This window comes from Cavia porcellus, unplaced genomic scaffold (assembly GCF_034190915.1).
Source record: "Cavia porcellus strain 051 isolate PalLab524CR breed Dunkin Hartley unplaced genomic scaffold, mCavPor4.1 scaffold_8, whole genome shotgun sequence".
NCBI lineage: Eukaryota > Metazoa > Chordata > Mammalia > Rodentia > Caviidae > Cavia > Cavia porcellus.
The window spans coordinates 19659864-19680403 of record NW_026947491.1 but is presented as its reverse complement, the minus strand read 5'-3'; positions in this window follow the sequence as shown (position 1 = coordinate 19680403).

Below are 20540 nucleotides of genomic sequence, written 5' to 3'. Positions count from 1 at the left end.
AGTTATTATTGTCTTCCCTAATTTGGAACTTGAGGACCTAAAAAGCCTTCATCATCCTGTACTGATTTGATTAGTTCTATAATATGCAATAAGTATATAAAGTGGGTGAAGATGGGGACAACTATTTGTAAGAAACCAGAGACAGTTAGATAGACAGAGAAGATCTCCAGTGGACTTGCTTTGAAATCTGTATTTCTTTAAATTGTTTTTGTTTTAACTGTTTTGATATGTTTAATCTTACCCTCTTTGAGATGTAAAACAAGTATGTAGGACTGATAACCATATTACTGAGCTTTTGTTCGATCATAGACAGAACGGTTTGTAGTGCCACTTTACTTTAATTCTATAACATGAACAGCTATTTCTAAGATGACAATGTGTAATTTATCAACCAGCAATTTCTTACCGTTTGTTTTTCATAATTTTGCATTATTTCTACCCTTTTTTTTAATCTCCATGTATTTTTTTTGTTTCCTTTTCTTTAAATAAAAAAAAAAAAGAAAAGAAAGGCGGGGGGAGATTGAGATAAAAAAAAGAGTATATCAATAGAACAACACAGGTCAGAACCAAACAATTTAAGCATCATTGTGTTTCACCACCAGATAGCCTGACATTAATAGTAGTTACCATAGTGTCTCTTTCCTTGAAATATTTGAATCTAACTTCATATACTATAGCATCAAACTTATCAAGACAATGTGAAACCATTAAAGAGAATGAAAGTATTGCGGGTATTTAGAACTAGCTAACAGAAACCGAACATCGGTTTCTATGTTATCTCTTTGCCTAAAAAAAAATTTTGCTTATACTATTGCATACATTAAAATATAATGAGACACAACATGTTAAAACTAATGGAAACAGATGAACAACAACTTGATTGGGGCGTCAAAACGGGATATTAAATCAGCATTAGTTATTACGCTCTCATGTTTTCTTCAAAATAGCTATTTGTAGTATCACAGACAATAATATAAAACAACCCAGATTAAAACCATTCCAATTAATGAGTGAAAATATCATATGGCTTCAAACCAGTGTGATTGGGAATCATGATTACCATGTACTTCTATGTATTCTTATCATTACTTACACTAGGGAAACAATTTGGTATCTATACATGTGAGTTTGATTTATTTCACTTATGAGTATGGTCTCAAGCTGTGTCCATTTATTTATAAATGTCTCAATGTGATCATTCTTTATAGCTGAGTAGTACTCCATTGTATAAAAATACCACAACTTTTTTATCCATTCCTCAATTGATGGACACTTAAGTTGTTTCCAAGATCTGGCTTTTATAAATTGTGCTGCTATAAACGTGGGTGCAAATATATCACTGTGTTATGATGCTTTCAGCTCTTCTGGGAATATGCCTAGAAGAGGAATAGCTGGGTCAAATGGTGCTTCCAGTCCCAGCTTTCTGAGAAATCTCCAGACTGACCTCCACAATGGCTGCACTAGTCTACACTCCCACCAACAGTGCAGGAGAAATCCTTTCTCCCCACAGCCTCTCCAGCACTTTTTGTTGGGGATTTTCTTTTCTTTTCTTTTCTTTTTTTAAATGTTTTTCTTTCTTTCTTTCTTTTTTTTTTTTTTTTTGTCTTTTTCATTTTTATCGGTATCAAGGATTGAACTCATGACTACCTGCTTTCAATGCAGGTGGTTATGCCGCTGAGCTAAATCCCCAGCCCCTGGGGATTTTCTTGATCTTGGCCATTCCTTCAGGAGTGAGATAAAATCTCAGTGTGGTTTTAATTTGCATTTCTCTAATGACTAATGATGAACATTTTTTGATATATTTGCTGTTTGTATTTCTTCATCTGAAAATTGTTTATTCATCTCAGATGCCCATTTTTGGATGGGGTCTTTGAATTCTGGCGTCTGATTTTTTTTTAATTCTTTATATGTTTTAGATAGAAGTCCTTTGTCTGAGGGGCAGTTCATTAAGATTTTTTTCCCAGTTTGTGGGTTTTCTTTTCACTATGCTGGATATTTCTTTTGACGTGCAGAAACTTTTTAATAAGATGTGATCCCAGTTATTGATTCGGGGAAATATTTCTCCTGTGATTTGAGTCTTGTTCATGAATTCTCTACCTACCCCTATGTCATCAAGGTTTTTACCCAATTTGTCTTCCAGTAAGTTTAGTGTTTCTGTTTTAGATCTTTGATCTATTTAGATTTTATTTTAGTATATGGTGATAGGCATGGGTCTAGTTTTAGTTTTCGGCATATGGACAGCCAGTTTTTCCAACACCATTTATTAAAGAGACTGTTGTTCTTCCAATGAACATGTTTGACTCCTTTATCAAAGATAAGGTGGTTGAGTGTGTTTGTAGTTGTGGTTTTTTCTTCTAATCTATTCCATTGATCTTTGGCTGTGTTGATTCCAGGACCATGTTGATTTTAATACAGATGCTTTGTAGTATAACTTGAAGTCAGGAATTGTGACTCCTGCCTTGCCTTTGCTGCTTAGAACTGTCTTTGCTATTCTAGGTCTCTTCTCACTCCAGATGAATTTTAGGAGTGATTTCTCAAGATCTATGAGGTATGTTGATGGTATTTTTATCGGGATTGCATTGAATCTGTATAACAGGTTTGGAAGAATGGCCATTTTCACAGTATTTATTCTTCCTATCCATGAGCAAGGGATGTCTTTCCATTTTCTGAGATCATCTTCAATTTCATTTTTCAGTGTATTATAATTTTCCCTGTATAGGTCTTTCACTTCTTTTGTAAGAATAATTCCTAAATATTTCAGGTTTTTTTTTTTTTTTGGTTGCTAGTGTGAAGGGTGTGGCTTCTCTTATTTCTCTCTCTGTGATTTTGTTGTTAGTGTATAGGAATACTATTGATTTTTGAGTATTGATTTTGTATCCAGCCACATTGCTGAATTTATTTATTATATCTAGGAGTCTTTCAATGGAATTTTAGGGGTCTTCTATGTAGAGTATCATATCATCTGTAAATAGTGGTAATTTTACTTCTTTTCCTATCTTTATGTCTTTTATTTCTCTCTCTTGTCTAATTGCTCTGGCTAGTATTTCCAGTACCATATTAAATAGGAGTGATGACAGGGGACATCCTTGTCTTGTGCCTGATTTTAAAGTAAAGGCCTTCAATGTTTGGCCATTTAGTATGATATTGGCTGTTGGTTTGTCATAGATGGCCTTTATTATGTTGAGGTAAAGACCACCTATTCCAAGTTTCTGCAAGGTTCTTATCATAAATTAATGTTGTACCTTATCAAAAGCTTTTTCTGCATCTATAGAGATGATCATGTGATTCCTACTTTTGACCCTATTGATATGGTGTATTACATTTATTGATTTACATATGTTGAACCATCCCTGCATATCTGGGATGAATCCCACTTGGTCATGGTGTATAATCTTCTTGATGATTTACTGCATCCTATTTGCCAATAATTTATTGAGGATTTTTGCATCTGTGTTCATTAGGGAGATTGGTCTGTAGTTCTCTTTTTCAGTTGGGTCTTTCTCAGGTTTTGGTACTAGAGTAATATTTGCTTCCAGGAATGACTTAGGAAGGATTGCTTCCCTTTTAATTTCATTGAAGAGTTTGAGGAGTGTTGGCATTAGGTCTTTTTTGTATCTCTTGTAGAATTCTGCAGTGAATCCGTCTGGGCCTGGGCTATTCTTTGTAGGTAAGGACTTAATTACATTTTCAATTTCATTAACAGAGATTGGGTTATTCAACAGTTTTACATCCTCTTGATCTAGCTTTGGTACTTCATATGTTTCTAAGAATCTGTCTATTTCTTTGTGTTATCAAACCTTTGAGAGTAGAGGTTTTCGAAATAGGTGTTGATGATTTTCTGTATTTCTACAGGGTCTGTAGTGATTTCTCCTCTTTCATTCCTTATTGCATGACTTTGAGCTCTATCTTCCCTTTTTAAAATAAGGCTGGCTAGGGGCTTATCGATTTTATTTATTCTTTCAAAGAACCAACTATTTGATTCATTGAGTGTTTTATTGTTTTCTTAGTCTCTATTGCATTGATTTCTGCTCTGATTTTTATTATTCCCTCTCTTCTTTTGGCTTTGGGCTTGACTTGCTGTTCTTTTTCTAGATGTTTGAAGTGTAACATCAGGTTATTTATTTGTATTTGTTCTGTTTTCCTGATGTGGGAACTCAGTGCAATAAATTTTCCACTGAGGACAGATTTCATTGCATCCCACAGATTCTGTAAGTTGTATTTTTGTTTTCATTTGTTTCTAGGTATTGTTTAATTTCTTCTTTAATTTCCTCTGTGACCCACTGATTACTCTAGAATGTGTTATTCAGTTTCCATGTGTTTGTGGGATTTTTGCAGTATCTTTTATCATTAATTTCTAATTTCATAGCGCTATGATTTGATAACTTGCAAGGGATAATTTTAACTGTTTTGCACGCTGGTCTCGAACTCACAATGATCCTCCTGCCTCAGCCTCCCAAGTGCTGGGATTACAGGCATGAGCCACCACGCCTGGCTCTGATTTTTCCTTTTTCGTTCCTAATTGCTTGAACGTTTTGGTAAGTTTGGCTAAGGGTTTATCAATTTTATTTGATCTTTCAAAAAACTTTTTGTTTCATTAATTCTTTGCTTTATTTTCTTAGTCTGAATTGCCATTAATCTCTGCTGTTATCTTTCTAGTGTTTCCCTCAAGAGCTTTGGGTTTCATTTATTCTTTCATTCCTGAATTTTGAGGTTCAACATTAGGTTATTTGAGCTTGTTCTCTTTTCCTGATGTGAGAATTTATACCTATAAATTTCCCTCCTAGCTGGCAAATAAGGGATGATGATTTTGGTCCTGGCACCAAAAGAAAAATTCCCTTATTGGACTGCTTTGCTTATGTCCAATATATTCTGATATGTCAGATCAGTGTTATCATTTAATTGGAGACATTGTTTAATTTCTTCTTTAATTTTCTGTGTGATCTACTGCTTGCTCAGGAGGGTTTTTAACTTCCATGTATTTATATAGTTTTTAATAATTGTTTTGTGGTTTCCAATTTCATCACAGTATGGTTAGATAATACACATGAGATGATTTCAATGCCTCCACATTTACTTAATTATGTTTCATGGGGTAACATGAGAGAATGTCCCGAATGTAAGTGGAAAGAAAGTGTCCTCTCATGTTGTGGGAGTGGAACACTCTGTAGACATTTACTAAGTCTGTGTGTTCAAAGATTTGTTTTAATTCTAATATTTCCTTGTTGATTTTTTGTCTAATTGATCTATTTGTAAGAATGGGATATTAATGTACCCCACTACAATCGTGTTCATTTTTACTTGACTTTTTTGTCCTTTAATATTTTATGCAGTTTGGTACACTGGTATTTGTTATGTATATATTTGATTGTTATCTCTTCTTGGAGTTTTCCCTTAACAAGTATGTAATGACTTTTTTTTTTTTTTTTTGGTCTCTTTTGACCAGTCTTGGTTTGAAGTTCACAGTGATTACAAATAGAAAAACCATCCCTGACTTCTTCTGGGTTACTATGGCTTGGAATTTGTTTTCCACTTTTTGAATTTTAGTGAATAAATTTCTTTTTCAGTGAAACGAGCTTCTTGAATGCAACTTATTGTTGATCCAGTGTTTCTTTTGATTGGTGAGCTGAGACCATTAATGTTGATGGCAACAATTGATATGTATTGGTTTAACTTTTTCATGTAATTTCCCTGTTGTTGGGTTTCTGCTTTTCCCTTGTATTTAATGATTTGGCCTGCCTGGTGGCTTCTTCTTGGTTGGTGTTCTTGGATTGTGGTCTTTGTTTTCTTTGTAATATATCCTTTAGAACATTCTGAAGTGTTGATGCTCTGGTGTTTATGAATTTTGTCACTTTTTTTGTCAGGGAAGTATTTTATTTCTTCACTGATTTTCAGATAGTGATTGTGAGATTCATCAATCTGAATTGAAGACTGTTCCTTTCAAGGCTTGAAATAGCACCCTCCAAGCCTTCCTTGATTTGAGGGTTTGTTCTGAAAAATCTGCTGTGATTTTGATGGGCTTTCTTTTATAGGTGATTTGTTTCTTTTCTTTCATAATAAAACACTAATATCTCATGTAGTTTGTTGAGCACAGTACTTTGTAAATTACTAGTTATTCATCCATGATATCCTATTTGTGAGAGAACAGTGATTTATTATTTCTATCCCTCATGATGAGGGATTACTGAAGCATGTAGCCCTAGTGTGAAAAGCGAGTAGCCCTAGTGTGAAAAATGAGTAAAATTCAAAATGATAACTAAGATTTGTACTAAAAACCTTCTTTCTACCTTCAGTAGTAAACATTTAATATAAGGTCTCATGGATCTTAGTGCATGTTAGTTTAGACACGTCAATTTAGAGTGGAGGTACAGACCAAACTGGTGACTTCATATTGAAACAAGATCTTGCTAACTTACCCAGACTTGGCTTGGTGATTTAGTATTCTGTCTTAGTCTCACAAGTGAATACTATTAGGTGTGAGCCACCATGCCTCAGTGATATTTACTTTACCTGGCACTGAAATTTTGATAAATCATAGTGATTTAAGAACTCCAATCCTGAACAAGGAGAGTGGCATGTTTATCATCCCAATAGGGAGGGAGATGGAAAAAGTATCAGAAGTTTTTTATATCCTGTGCACCTTACTAAGACTTGGTCTCAAACGTTACCTAAAAAATGACAAATAAAAATTGAGGAAATGCACTCAGGGCAAATTTTCTGAGTTCAATCCCTGCACAATAAAAAGCATCAAAAAATGCCTTGAAATCTTTGTATCCAGGAAAAACCCTTTGTCATTCTACTCTCAAGGTGATGCCCTCACATTCTGAAATGTACATCAAGAGGAGTTTCCTAATTTCCAAATCTGTCTCAGAACTGATTAGGTGACCTAATCATTAATCACAAAACATATGTTTATTCATACCTAAATTCTACTCCTTCATTTTCCCTGTGTGTCCTATGCCCTAATCTCCAAAGATAGCAGATGATCCTTCATTTAGTGTCACATTAAGAAAAATCTGGAGACTTTACAATTGCCATTGCTGATTTTAGCCACCCTCTAAGATCCCAAAAAGTCCCCTTGTCTTCTTTCCCATTGTCTTTTTACTTCTCTTTGCCCTTGCTTTTTCAAAAGCCCATTCTTTTGTTCATGCACATTCCTACATAACTAAACTTTAGGTATTTACCTCTACTTCAACACTCATTTTATACCAAGTCCATCTCAATTGAATAAATATTTTAAAATGTCTAAAAACAACCAATAGAGAAGAAAGACAATATTTCAGAGAAGACTTCACATTTTCTTGCCAATTACAGCAGTATTGCACACACACACATCCCTGCGGATGCTGTGGTTCAGTCTATTTCTTAGTGTGGGTTCAATGGCTGCCCCTTCAGGAAGCTGTCCTTAGGAGAAATACTTTCTTCTCCCTTGCTAATATATTAACAACCCCTCCATCTTTCTCCACATCATAAACTGTTTGGGAAGCCTCATTTCAATCATCCAAAGAAATAATTTAATTACCTTATAAGTAAGACACCTACCTAGAGATATACATATAAGATAGAGTTGAGGAAGTAGACATATTGATGAGAATCAAAATGAGGATAGAATTATCTACAGCTTTGGCCCAAGAACTTTCTGAACAGGGATTGCTGCCTCTGCCCTACTAAAAGAAGTTACAGGCACTTCATAGTTACAGGCTCATAAAATGTTAGATAACCAAATTTTCTCTAAAATCCATGTTTCCTTTAAAACCATGTATGCTGAGGCAATTCATTAGAGATCCCTAGTTCAAAGTAGTTAGTTTAAATCCTCAGAGACATCTATGATATGTGGACTCTAAACAACTTAAGAATTGGGCTGGGGATTTAGCTCAGCGGCATAAGCGCCTGCCTTGCAAGCAGGCAGTCGTGAGTTCGATCCCTGGTACCGATAAAAAGGAAAAAGACAAAAAATGAAAAAAAAAAAAAAAAAAAAAAAAAAAAAAAAAAAAAACCAACTTAAGAATTACTGGGCTCTGCTCATTTGTAATTATTTGTGAAATGAGATGGCTTACTCACCCAGGATGCTTCCTACAAATCGTGGAACTCTTCCAATTTCCAAAAAAATTTCTCCTGATGTTCACTTTTTGGTTTCATGCTCTTATTTCTCAATGTTGTGAGAGCAGGAGCCATATTCCTGCAGTAACATCATTGTGAGTAAAGGTATCACAGAAATAAATCAATTGACAATTATTTTTCATTAATCAGTATGAAACCCAAGGTTTCCCCAAAGCCCCTGCTCTCCTCATTCTGGTGTTGATATGGCTCTGTCTTGGGAAGCCCAACAAGACCATTCTGGGATAGAAATATCACAGTGGGGATTGTATGCTGGGAGAGTTCTGGGTTCTGTGTATTTATTTCTCCATTCTCTGCTATCCTTCTACATGAGAATTTAAAGGGCAGACTTCAAGTGGCACAGGAAGAGCCTTCCTTCCTCAGCCCACCTGATTGGGTAGTTCAGATAGCACACACCTTCATTGTTGATTGGCTCCTGCTATAATGCTGGAGCTGACAAGAGAAAGAAACCTCTTCCAGCATGGATGGAACTGCAGTGAAAAAATGTAGCCCTAGAACTGTAGGACCAGTCTCTCTCCCTTGATGCTGTCAGTATAACTTCAAGTAATGCTTGCATTTAAGAGATTTACTCTTCATTTTTCAAAGCTTCAGGTTTTCAGCATGAATCTGCAGAAAGCCTTTTGCATTTGGATTGCAAAGTTTTGCTGTGTCTCAAATTTCACACTGTGAAATATTCAGGATAAGAACACATCAAGCAAGTGTTTACAGATCATGTAACATGTAGTAAATCTTTACTGTCAAGTAAAACAGTTGCTCTGAATTGTCCAAAGCTATTACATTTGATATAGCACTCAACCATTTATTACATAACACCCATTGTATTTTTAGAGGTGACAGATATGAGGCAATCTTTTCCTTTTAGAGGTGACAGATATGACCATCTGGAAACCATAAAAATTTGACTTTTTAAAAATTAGTGCATCTTTTTTTTTCTTCCTTGCTCTAGTTAGGAATGTATTAAGCTAAATATAAGCCATAACAATGGAAACACTTACCTTTTTTTTTTCTTTCTTTTTTTACCAATACCAGGGATTGAACTCATGACCATGCACTTGCAAGGCAGGATTTATGCCACTGAGCTAAATCCCCAGTCCCACCTTTTGTTGATTGTAAAGAAAAAGTCAAATGTTGCCTGTTCTGAATGATGTTATTTTTTTTACTTTACATTCCATGAAATATAGTTCATATATAAAATAGATATAATTTTAGATGATACTATCAAACTGGTGGCTAATTTATGGGTCTAAGCTTAACTATGTTTAGAACAAGCTACATTACATTCACAACATTATGTATTTATATTTCATTGTTCACTTATATTTGCATGTTACTTTTATTTTTTTATTTTAAAGATAGTAAAATCAAACAAAACAAAATAGAACAAAGCCAATCAAAGGAAAGCAGCAAAACTGGTACAGAACTTCAAAACAGGATAACAAGAAAACAACAATAGCTACCATAATATATCTTATTTTTACAATAGTTGTCATTCCATCAGGTATAACAAAATCAAACCAAAAACAAAACACAATAAAACCAATCATACCAGAATGCTGAATAAAGCAAAACAATCATAACAAAGCAAAACAATATTTCATTCAAAGACAAGATAGAAGGAATTCAACCATATTTGCTATATTGTATACAGTCATTCTTTATGTTACTTTATAGCAATGTAAACATTGCAGAAAATGAGATTCCTTTAAGTTGAAGAACACAGTACAAAGCCTTTCACAAAATATTTCACTATTGTCTGGGAGTATAGCTCAGTGGTAGTGTGCTTACCTGGCATGCACAAGGTCCTGAGTTCAGTCTCCAGTGCCATAAAAAATATTTCATTATTAAAAGAGAGGCAAAAATAGAAGTTGAGGAGCCCAACATGGCCTCATGCACATAGCTTGCATAAACTCACATTTCAAAATGTTGGTCACATACCTCAAACATCAGACAGTGTTCCTTATGGATAATGAAAAAGACACTCTGGAAATTCATTTCTAAAAAACAGCAAAATCTGAATCATAAATCAGTAAATTTCCTCCTTTACTAGACAGATTCTTTTCCTTTATGCCTTATTCTAGGCAAAAGCAATGATTCTTAGGTAAAAGCAATGATAATTATTAAAGGCAATGGCATGGCCAGCATCAGGGACTAGAATAAAGGCATTTGCCTCATGATATCCAGTAACAACATTCTCCCCAAACAATACCACTGTTGACAAAAATCCTTCAACAAAGAAGTTACTGAAAAACCGTATCATCATTTGTACTTTTTGGAGAGACTTATTACTTGAGAATTGACTTAAGAATTGATTGTGTCACCTTAAGTAAGAAATGCTCAACTAATCTGAAAAGGCATTGTTTTGGATATGTAAGACCTACTGTAAAATACATTGTTGTCACAGTACAATAGCAGAGAAACAAAGAAAGAAGGAAGGCTTGCTTCTTTTTCTTTGGAGGAGTTCCTGTATTGACTATCTGTCTTGGTTACTTTTCTCTCATTTCTGAGACAAAATACCCAATGCCCAAAATGAAAGGAAAGGTTTACTTAGCTTACAATTAGTGGAACTTTCAGTCCATACTCAACTAACTCCAAGGCAGGGTGGTATAGCTGAGGGGCAGCCATTCACGGCAGTAGTGGCAGATACCAAAAGTGACAAGAGTAAAAAAAGGGGGAAAGCACACCTGTTTCCTTCACTTATATTATTTGCTGGCCACCAACCCCAGGGCAAGTGCAGCACTCACACTGACAGCCTTAGTGATAGACCAATCATGAATCCTAGATTCAAACGCCTTCAAAAGGCCTGCCTCCCAAGACTACATGAGGCTTTGAGGGTACATGCAAACACAAGCCCTAACACAATCACATTGGATGCTATCTCCTGGCTCTCAGCACAGACTATCCAGCCTCATGCACAGACATTTCAACTTTTTGGCAGAGAATGTTCAACCTCCTAATATGAAGTCGCACAAAACACAAAACATTACATTGGGTTCCAGGCATTCAGCTGGGATGCTTTAAATCTCCAGCTCATGGACAAGGCATTTCCAATCTTCTACATCTTCCTGTGTGAGTGGCCATTGTATGCCAAAACTTTAAACATGATTGTGTATCTTGCACTTAATTTGCTTTCCTAGTAAGCACTGACTGAAACAGATTTTGGCACATGGAGAAAAATAGAATTGCAAAGATGAAAATTTTAATGGATTTAGGGAATTGGCTCTTTGGTCTTTTATTACTGTGGTATGTCCTCTATTACTTTTGGTCTTTCCTTCTATTACAGTGTTGAGTATGGGTAGTTCTTGTTGTGAACTTTTAAAGTAACACACAATGTAGATCCATTTGATTGCCGTAATTCACTACTTAAAAAAATATAAGAAATTTAGCACATTCAACTATAAATATGCTTAGTAAAGTGGGAAATACAATAATGATGAGTGGTTTCTCTAAGAATCTCCAGATTACTAAAGTAAGACACTGAGTTCAACTCACTCATACTCCATCAAATTCTTTTGTGAGGACAGATTAATAAAGGTAAACAGTTCAAAGATTTAAATTCCCAGCCCTAGACACAAATTAAAACTTTCTAAATGGATCCTAAAAGATTCTTCTCCCTTAAGCACTTAAGTTTGAAAAAACCCAAAATGGGCCCTTGTCATTTGATAAGTTGAAATGTAGTCGGGGCTGGGGATTTAGCTCAGCAGCATAAGCGCCTGCCTTGCAAGTAAGAAGTCATGAGTTCGATTCCTGGTACTGATTAAAAAAAAAAAAACAAGGAAAAAGACAAAAAAAAAAAAAAAAAAAAAAAAAAGAAATGCAGTGCAAACTTAATGCTCAGCCTTGAGGTGTATCTTAAGTAAAGCTGAGAGCACTGATTGGGTAAGACTGGGATCCTATAAACTGGCATAGAGGTGTCTAAGAGGATCCTGATGAGACTGAGGGTGTTGAAGATCTAGACGTCAAAAGACTAGTTTGCCAGAGGAAGAAGAGATTTCTCCCCGCCCCCAGTGGTGGTGGATTACCCACTTCCATCACTGTGAAGTTAGCATCTGCTAGTGTACCTGAGGAAACTAATCCAGTGTTGAACAAGCATGATACTGCAGACACTATTCAGGACCCATACTCACTACTGAAAACTTTTATAACCAGGAGACTCCTGTGAGTGAGGTACATAGTGTGATACATGAGGATGTCCATAACTCTCTCAAAGAACTTCTTGAATTTTTTAACTATTTGAAGTTACAAAACTTGATGAGTGATCTGGAAATGGATTTCATGTGTGCTGAATAATCGTGGCAAAATCACACACCTGGATCAGGTTGAATTTTTGATATGCAACTGTTTATCAGTGATTCTGAATTTAGTGTTGCAACTCATGGAGGAAAGGTTTTAATTATTTCTTTCAATGGTTATGAGAGGTATGCTTCTAAATTTGGCCCATGATGGATGAGTTAGAGAGCCAGACATTACATAGTTTACTGTTGATGAGAGGATTCAGAGACTTAGAGAAATGAGAATACTGGAATGGTTCTGTCATGGTTAGCCTAATCTGCCACACTGGAATGGTGCCCTTCACTAAAACTTTGAGAAATTTATTTGTGAAGGGAGCACCTACACCCTGAAGAGCCCTGTCACTGCTCTTCTATGTATGCCAGAACTTACTCTGGGGACCACAGATGCTCAAATGGAATGGAATGCTCAATGGTTTGATGGCATCCTAGTTACACAGGTCAAGTGGCTCTACGTAATCACCAAAACAAAGATCAATCACCAAAAAGAGCAGCAGAAACAATGATCAGAACAGTCTGACACCTGTAGTCCCCATGACTTTTGCGTATTATCCATGGTGCTCCCAAAATAGATAGGAAGCCTACAAAATTTTACTAGTATTTGTACAGTCAAAAAGATAAAAGGAATAGAAATTCCTTCAAGTTGTAGTGGACAGGGAATCAGCCCCTCAAGCAGTTCCTGGATTTGAGCCAGTGTATAGGGATGGAAAGCTTTGAATAAAATGGAGATCAGGTTTCCTTCAGTAAGGACACTGGCATGCCACCAAAAATTTATATGTTCAATCTTTATTCCCTTTCCCCAATGAATCTAAGGCCTTTTACCAGCTTAACTGTACAGTGAGGAAGGGAAAATGATCAAACATTTTGGGCACTATTGGACACTGGGCCTGAGCTATGCCTGATTCCATAAAATGTAAAATATTATGGGTCTCCAGTTAAGAATAGAGGCCTATGTGATTCAGTTGATCAGTGGAGTTTAGACAATTTCCAATTCTCTGTTGTTGATGCACTAGATCCTCAATTTCATCCTGTAATTACTTCCCCAGTTTCAGAATGAGTAGTTGGGATAAATATACTTATTATTTGGCAGAACCCTTACATTGGTTCCTTAAGCTACAGCGTAAGGGCTAGTATAATTGCAAAGGCCAAAAAGAAACCCCTAGAGTTGGTTTTGCTGAACACAACAGGAAACAAAAAGCAGTATCACTTTCCTGGAGAGGGTGCAGAGATTTTTGCCACTATCATAAAGTTGAAGGAAAAGCAGTGTTATCTTTCACCATACCTGCATTTAATTCCTTGATCTGGCCTGAGCAGAAAATGGGTGAATCTAGAATTATGATACATACCATAAACTGAAAGAAGTTGAGACTTCAATTGAAGCTGCTGCACTCGATGTGGTGTCCTTGCTTGAGGTTAACACATCTGATACTTGGTATGATGCTGTTGATCTGACAAAAGCCTTCCTTCTCTATACATATCCATAAGGGCCATTAGAAACAATTTGATTTCAGTGATCAAAGCCATTAATACATTTTAACTGCCTACCTCAGGATTATATTAAGCAGTGTGCCATCACTTATTTTGAAAGGGTTTTGAGTCCTTATTTTGGCCCAAAGGATCAAACTCCATTACCTTGATAACTCATGATGGCTGGACCAATGAGGTAACATTGGTAACAAACACTTTGGCTTTAGTAAAGGATTTAAGAGACAGAGGATCTAAAATACATCACACTAAAACTCCAGGTCCTTTTAGCTCAGTGAAATTTCTTGTGTCCAGTGGTGTGGGGCATGTATAGATATTTGTAAGGTAAAGGATAAATTTCTGACCTGGCTCCCCCTACAACCAAAAAAGAGGCACAATGCCCAGTTGGCCTATATGGATTTTGGAAGCAATACATTCTACACTTAATATTACTGCAGCACATTCACTATGTATCTCAAAAAGCTGCTAGCTTTAAGTGAGGCCCTGAGGAAGAAAAGGCTTTCTAACAGGTCCAGGCTGCTTTGCTACTGGGGTCATATGATTCAGCAAATCTAATGGTATTTCAAGTATCACTGTCAGGTAGAGAGGCTGTTTGTAATCTCTGCTGGGCCCTCATACATAAATTTCTATGGAGACCTTTAAGATTTTTGGAGCAAGACTCTGCCATCTGTAGATAATTACTCTCCCTTTGAAAAACAGCTCTCGGCCAGATACTAGGTCTTAGTGTAAACTGAATGCTTAACTATGGGACACTAGGTTACTGTTCAACCAGAGCTGACCATGAACTAAGTATTATCAGATCTACCAAGTCATAATTTGGATATACAAAACAATAGTCTATCATTAAATCAAAATGGTATACACATGCAAGCAGGTCAAAAGGGTACAAGTTACATGAAAGAAATACCAGATGCTGATGGTTCCTACTTCTGCATAATCATATTTTTCCCAACATGTATTTAAGGCCATATGGGGTGTACCATATGAACAACTGTTAAGAGGAAAAAGAGGATAACCACTGTTTCCTGGTGGTTCTGCATGTTATGCAGGCACCATCTGCAAGTGGACAGGTACAGCATTATAAGCCCTTTGAAGACATCCCAGATGGACAGTGGGAAGGAAATCTTCCCAGTGGACAGAACTTTGGTCAGTGTACTTGAGAGTACATTTTACCTGGGAGGAAAAATCGTTAGATGTTACTATACTGATTATTGACTGTAACCAGTGGTCCGATTAGGTGTCAGAAACTTGGAAGAACACAATAAAGGAAAAATTGGTGACAAAGATATTTGGAGATGTAGTATATAAACAGACCTATCTATAAGGCAAAAGGATGTAAAAGTCTTAGTATCCCATGTATAAAAGCAACCAAAATAGTACAAGGTAAATCTAAATAACAGCTATGAAAATGTGATTAGTAACAGAAATACAGAGTTTAACTGTAGTAGTTCTTTCCTAATATGCTTGCAATGTAATATGTTGATAGATTTAATATTGGTTAAGCCTTGTTATAGTATTCAAGTTAAGAACTGTCACAAACATCTCACAAAGGAAATTCCCTTGTATTCTGGAGGTAAAATTAATGTGTTTTCATTTGTATTCAGGACAGTTACATATTAGGCATATTATGAGATCATTTATTTGGAGATTATGGTTTAAAGAAAAGTGTCTCGTTGTGTGGTTGACAAAGGGGGGACTGTGACAGCTAACTGTGACAACTTGAAGATTACAAGTCCATCTAAATCTGTCCAGCAAACTTGTGGGTGTGGAAGACCAACCCTAAAGAGAATGATTGCCAGAATGCTATAAAAAAGAAAGGAAAAAGGAAGGCTCATTTCAGTTTTAATAGCAACAGCAGTAGTTCCCATTTCTTTTGAAGTCATCTCAGGTTTCTAGCACTAACTCTTCAGCCTCCAGCTCAGACCATTCTGTCTTCAGCAACAGATCACTGATCTCCTGATTAAGACTCACATGGGAGATTACAGAGCATGCCAGGCCTTCAACTGGAGTTGTTGGATATCAAGTGAAAATACAGATCTTTTGCAGGTTTTTGTATTTGAACTGAGTGTTAAAGTCCTAAAATTCATAATCTTTTACAGATAATGATGGGCCATCTGATCTCTCACAATCAAAAGCAACAGAATGATTATTTTTCTATATGAGTGGAAGTCACTTCCATTCATATAAAGTCAAATGCTGATGGTAAGCAAAATTTAATGTAAATAATAACACTGATAATGATTCAAAGTAAAATAGACAAAATTACATACTTGATATAATATAATTATGTTGAGATATAACTAGGTATCCTATTAGGATACGAAAAACCATACATTTGCTAATCTACAAGTACTGTAAAAACAATTTAACTTTTCAAAACCTCATGTTCCCATCTCTAAATATGCACACATATACATATGTAACTTGAAATTCAAAATAATATTTTTTCAGATTGTAAAGTAGGTACACAAAGAAAATCAAAATCAAAGCTAGTGGGAAATCCCTTCAATTCAAAAACAATAAAATTTATTTTAGTGGCCTATACTCACCAATAAAATAAAACAAAAACTACATAAATACTAACACTACTTGTAAGTGACAAATTTATTTCAATTCCCCTTATTAGAAGACACTGTACATAAAGTTCAAAGACAATGGCTTACAAAAAGTTATGTCAATATTTTTTAAACACTACAGCTGCATAGTTCATATATTTATAAATGATTCACTGAAATACACAAAAGGAATACATTCTAGATATCACCATCTGAGTGTATTTTCTGGAAAATTTATGAAGAAATGATGACATCGAATTTTTCATTTAATTTGTATGTTTCCACTATATGAGGAAATGTCCATGAGAATTTCAAAATAGGTTTACATACATAGGATTTCTCTCCAGTGTAATTTCTTTCAAGTAGTTGGTAAAATCTGTAATCACTCAATGCTCTCCTAGTTCTTATATATAAAAGGTTCTTCCTTAGTGTGAGATCGATTTATAAAAAATGAGGACTTACTAGCAATTTTTTTTTCCATATGGCTTACATTATAGGAATTCTAACCAATGTGTTTACATACATAAGGTTTCTCCCCAGTGTGAGTTTTTTCATGTCGGTGGCAGTGACTGGGTCTGCTGAATGCTTTCCCACATTCCTTACACATAAAGGGTGAATTCCCCAGTGTGAATTCTTTCATGTGTTTTACAATTACTATGACTGCTGAATGCTTTTCCACATTGTTTACATACATAGGATTCCTGAGCACTGTGGGTTCATCTATAGCTATGAAATGCAGGCTTATTAAGAAATCCTTTTCCACACTGCCTACATACATAGCATAGAAGCTCTTCCATGTGAAATCTTTCATGAACTTTACAGCAGTTTGGAATAGTGAAAGATTTCCCATACTGCTTGCATTTATATGGTTTCTTCCCAGTGTCAATAATTTCATGGATTTGAACACCACTGGGAGTCTTGGAGGTTAGCGTGTGGACTACACATGGATCATTTTTTGGTCCATTTTCCCCATTATGCTTTTCTACTTACCTTGGTCATCTTTCTCACCTCCAACAAGCCAGCCTTTCTGTTCCCTAGCACTTTCTAATTTTATACCTAAATAGAAATTTTGGTATCTCATATAAAAGAAAACATAATTCACATTCTGTGTCTGACTTATTACAGTTAACATTATGTGACAGTCTTGTTGAAAGGGTTGTTGGCCCAGACTGGACACTGTAGCCAAAAAAAAGACCTCAGCCAGAATCAGACAGCTTCTGTCTCCCCCGCCCCTACAGATTTACCTGTAACTTTATACCCTCCCACCCTTCGGAATCTGCCCCTGGCGCCAAACGTGTGCCAATGAAATACCTGTGCATCTCTAATGGCCTTAGGGCACTGCCCTAAGCTTAGGCTACTTATATTCCCCCACACTATGTGTCCATGAGAGAGATCTGTCCATGAGAGAGATTGCCAGACTTCAGCAGCCGGCGTGCCAGTCATCTCTCTCTGTATTCTCAGAATAAAGGCCTCTTTTGTTTTATACTTCTCATCTTTTGGAAATATTTTTCATCTTTTGGAAATAATCCTATCACTTGTGTTATATGAGTGTTTGGCAAAAAATATGACATTATTTCTCCTTTATGGCTAAATACATAGCATTTTTCTCCAGTGCTGAGAAGTAAACAAAGATCTTAGCACTAAGTTACATTTCAAGCTTGTTTATTTCTCATTTTGAATCTCATTAATTTGGTGAATGGGAACATGTCATCCTGCTCATTCAATTTATCTGAGTGCTGGGATTTTAAGAACACACCATTATATTAGGTCAATCTCACATGCTCTTTATCCATATATTCCATGGTAGGCAAGTAGGATGTTAGAAGTTAGATAATGTGAATTATTTACACAACTTAAGTATTGTGAATACCCATGCACACCCTGCTTTTAGCATGACTATGCAAGTTTAACTGCGATATGATAATTGTAAACTGTTTCAAAATACACATGGGACGTTTTTCCTGGATCATATGCAAACTTGCATTATTATATCTGAGACATTTGTATATAGATTATCAAAATGGTTTATAAGCCTACCAACCACATATCAGGGTGCCCCTTCTAGAACATTTTGAAAATATCTATTATCATTCTAGCATTGTCTTTTGAATATTGCTTCTTTTTAGCAATGTTTTAATGCATATCTCATATTTATATAAATAGATGACTTGAAGATACATTTCTCTTAAAGTTCATATTTTATTCTATTCATATATGCCTATACATATTATCTAAATGCAAATTCATACATTTTCATGATGCTAATAATGAAAGAAGACTTTTACAACAGTGCATGAGGCATTGTCTCTTCTTGCATAGTATTTTTACCAAGTTACTGTCCTATTTGACAAAAATCTACGTTTTTGCAATCCAGGAGAATTTTTGTGAGATTAAATAAAAGTGGGCTCAGTTGTAATATTACTGCTCACACACTGATTCCTAGGAAATATTTCTTTTCCTCGTGACTGCAAATTACCTTAGATTTCTTGAGTAACTTTTGTGTTCTTCTTCAATTTGCTGGTTTTCCCACATCCTACCTGAATTACAGACACAGAAATACAAAAGTTACTGCATTATAATGCAACAATTAGCAGACAGCAATTAGATTTATGGTATAATACAAAGAAGTCTGACATATTTTTCAAAATGTTTTTATATTCTAGTTAATATATCACTATCATAGAACAAGAATCAATGCTCTCAAATTGAATAAATGAGAAAACAATATCATCTTTACCTATAGCAGTCATATTCATAAATGTTTCCCACATCACATCTCTATAGAGATTTTTTTGGGATGGATTCAGCAAAGTCCACTTTCCTGTGGTGAAGCTCACAGCAACATCCTCCAAGGAAATTGGCTCCTAAGTAATCACAGATACATTTCCTGAAAGAAGGTTGAGACTCACATCTTGAGATATTTACACTACTCTTATGAAAGTTGAATTGGGCTTGATGCCTTCAAACACTAACGCCTTGCCTTGGTCACCAAAACCAAGAATATACCCATATTTTCACACAGCAATTCTTTCGCTAGATTGCAACTCACTGCTCTAACAACAGCAGAATAGTGTCACTGACTGCTTAAAAGGATGACAGAAAGGGTATTTGTGCACTATTTCTAAACAGAGGTTATAGAAGGACCATGGAAATCACCATTCACAAAATGCAGGAGAGGATAAATATTTAACAAATTTTTCTTATAAACCAAACTCTATACTTTTTTGAATCTGACTATCCATAGAATTAAGTCATTCTTTCTCAGGCTGTACTTCTGTAGTATAAATCCCAGCAGAATAAAGCACTCGGCAATGGAAACAAACAACAGGGGGAAAAATGGGAGCCAACTACAAAAAAATGTCAAAACAGGGGCTGGGTATTTAGCTCTGTGGCATAAGTACCTGCCTTGCAAGCAGGCAATCGTGAGTTTGATCCCTGGTAATAAAAATGAAAAACACACACACACAAAAATGTCCAAACAAGTGTAAGTGAATGCATATCAGTTGTAACCATCAATGTTAATGGTCTCAATTTACCATCAAAAGAAGTAGATATGTAGCATGGATTAAACATCATTATCCAATAATGAGCCGCATACAAGCAACACACATAATTCAAAAAAAAAAATTCCACCATTAAAGTCAATACTCCATGAGAAATGAGCCAAGAAAAAGCAAGGTAACTATTCTATTAGCAGACAAAATGGATTTCAATCCTGATTAAAAGAGACAAAGAAAGTCGCTATATTCTTGTTAGGGAAACAATCCAAGAGGAAGGGAAAACATACCAGTACACCCAATTATATAAAACAAACATGAACAGACATGAAAAATCAAGTGAACTCAAATACAATTGTAATGAGGAACACCTCAACACTTCACTGTCACAAATAGACACATCAATGAAATATTAGAATTGAACCACACTTTTGAATAAGAATGGCACAGTAGATGTCTAAACAGTGTTCCATCCTATAATATCAGAATATAAATTCACCCTGGCTACATATGAACATTGTCTAAAATAAACAGCATACTAACTCACATAACATGTAAGTAAATGCAGTAGAATTGAAGTTATCCCATATATATTATCAGAA